This window comes from Podarcis pityusensis (assembly GCF_964106645.2).
Source record: "Podarcis pityusensis genome assembly, chromosome: 15".
Classification (NCBI taxonomy): Eukaryota; Metazoa; Chordata; class Lepidosauria; order Squamata; family Lacertidae; genus Podarcis; species Podarcis pityusensis.
In genome coordinates, this window is record NC_138040.1 from 8,659,331 (window position 1) to 8,661,585 (window position 2,255).

The window sequence follows — 2,255 nt, forward strand, 5'->3', positions numbered from 1 at the left end:
GGTGGAGCAAAGAGAGACAAGACAGATGAGCCTGAGATATTTTGGGAAGGAGGGAGGACCTTCAGTTCTAGCATCTACCTTCTTGGAGCAAATCTACTGGGAAGCGTTGCTGGGATCACTAGGTCTGCACTGTTCTGGTTTTTTTGAATAAAGAGTTAATTTCACTAACACCAGTGTTTTTGATTTCTTTCTTGATTTTTTTTTTTAGCGAAGCATTTAATTTAAACAGATTAAAGAGAGTAACATTTCCTCTGTCTTCATATAAGAATAGTCGTAAAAGAAAATTCTTAAAAAGGTACCGCTTCCAATGTCTTTATTTTCCATAACCTTGTGAAATTAATTGCATGAAGCTACAAAATGAGCAAATGCTTTGAAATCTGTATACAAAACATAGATGACCTCTACAGTGGTACCTCGGGTTACATACGCTTCAAGTTACATACGCTTCAGGTTACAGACTCCGGTAACCCAGAAATAGTACCTCGGGTTAAGAACTTTGCTCCAGGATGAGAACAGAAATCGTGCAGCGGCAGCAGTGGGAGGCCCCATTAGCTAAAGTGGTGCTTCAGGTTAAGAACAGTTTCAGGTTAAGAACGGACCTCCGGAACAAATTAAATACTTAACCCAAGGTACCACTGTACTTTTAAACTCAGCTTTTTTGTGCGCAACTCAGAAACTTTTAAAAGTGGCACCCAAAATAGCAATACACCACTCTAAAAAAAGGAAACTGTTCTTTTAATACCATACCCTCCCGCTTCTGCCGACACTCAGATCTCAATACACAACTAGTCATTGTGTTCACGGACATTTCCAAGGTGAGATTCCATGTTCCGTTCCTGTAACTTCTGGTTGTCAGAATACCCATGATTTCCTTCGTTGAAGTTGGGCGCATCCCTTCCAATGTTCTTCATGCACATTTTAGCCTCTGTTCAGGTTCACTATCTTCATCTCTGTTGAAGACTGCTGCTACAGAAAGTGTTTTTGGAGCTAGGCTTGGAGTATGCTCTTTAGGTTTATTTGCTCCGAGCTTGATGGATATTGCAGGCAGATGGTTCCTTCGAAACCTGTGTGCCAATGGCAAACCCGAACGCGGACATTTTGGCAGGAGCAGGTTGTCAGTTCCTTCATCAGCTGCCGGCTTCTCCATGCTGTGACTCAAACTTTCCCCTCCATTACTGGAAGAAACAGTCTTAGTTTTCACAGGTTTTTCTGCCTCCTTCTTCGGGTCCTCCGTCAAGAAGCGGCTGCTTCAGCTTCATGTCGCCTCCTTTGCCATTCGCCATTTGCCCCCAATGTTTTTTATTTCTGACCTACTCCTGATTCCGGCTCCTGACGTCAAACTTGCAGCTTTTTTGGCTCAGCTGTGAATTGAGATTTGGGGCTACTTCTATGTAGGCTTTGACTATGTCACACTGATTTGCAGTGCCCTCCTGTTGGTGGGCTAGGGGTGTTTGTCAAGGATGTCCTGAGTCCAGGTCCACACCCCATTTTTAACCTTTGGAAAAACCCACGGCTTTGCATCCATCTTAAGTTGATGTAAGCATTTACTTCTGGGGAATAGTCATGTGTCACATGACAACAGGGCCAGGGGCAAAGGTAGGTGGAGCAACACACCTATATTTTTATCTTTTTATGGCAGGCTGATTTCTATAAACACACACACCCTCCACCCAGCCGTGTAGCCTCTCCAGCCAGGCAAGAAAACACCCAAGGTTGGGTATAAAGTGTGGCTGATGAAGGTGTTCAGCATGGGGAGAATCCTGAAGGCCAGGAACAGGCTGAGGGAGGCACATTTGCCCACACCCACAAGGGCTGAGGTTGCTGGTTCCCAGTTTGTGGCTGGACCCACTGCCATCTTCACTGGGCCAGAAGCAAAATTTGTACCCAAGCAGAAATGGGGAAGAAATTTGATTCAAATTGCATTTCAAGGCAGGTCTAACCTAAGCGGCACTTTCTGTAACAACGCATCGGACCGAAACGCAGCCCTCATTCTAGATTTGCTCTTCCTGAGTTTTCCAGCAGTTCTCCTGTCTGCCAACGTGCACAAAAATGCATGCGCGAGGGCAAAGTGCGTGCATAAAAATACCTCTGTGGATGAAAATAACATGCAAAAAGGCAATGATTGGGGGAAATGGCTTTGCAAAAAAGTGCAAAATTGCGTATAAGCATTTGCATGTGAGGAGAAGTTCACACTAAAGTCCTGATGAATTTTCATGAGGACTGGGTGGTGTGTGTGTGTGTGTTTAGCAAAAGCA

General features: G+C 44.5%; 1 pseudogene across 1 annotated transcript; it reads right to left on the reverse strand.

Moving 5' to 3' along the window:
- Nucleotides 1–641: 641 nt before the first annotated feature.
- Nucleotides 642–1,283, reverse strand: LOC308464117 (PEST proteolytic signal-containing nuclear protein pseudogene; annotated as a pseudogene). The gene has a single exon. The product of its transcript is annotated as a PEST proteolytic signal-containing nuclear protein pseudogene (transcript).
- Nucleotides 1,284–2,255: the final 972 nt, after the last annotated feature.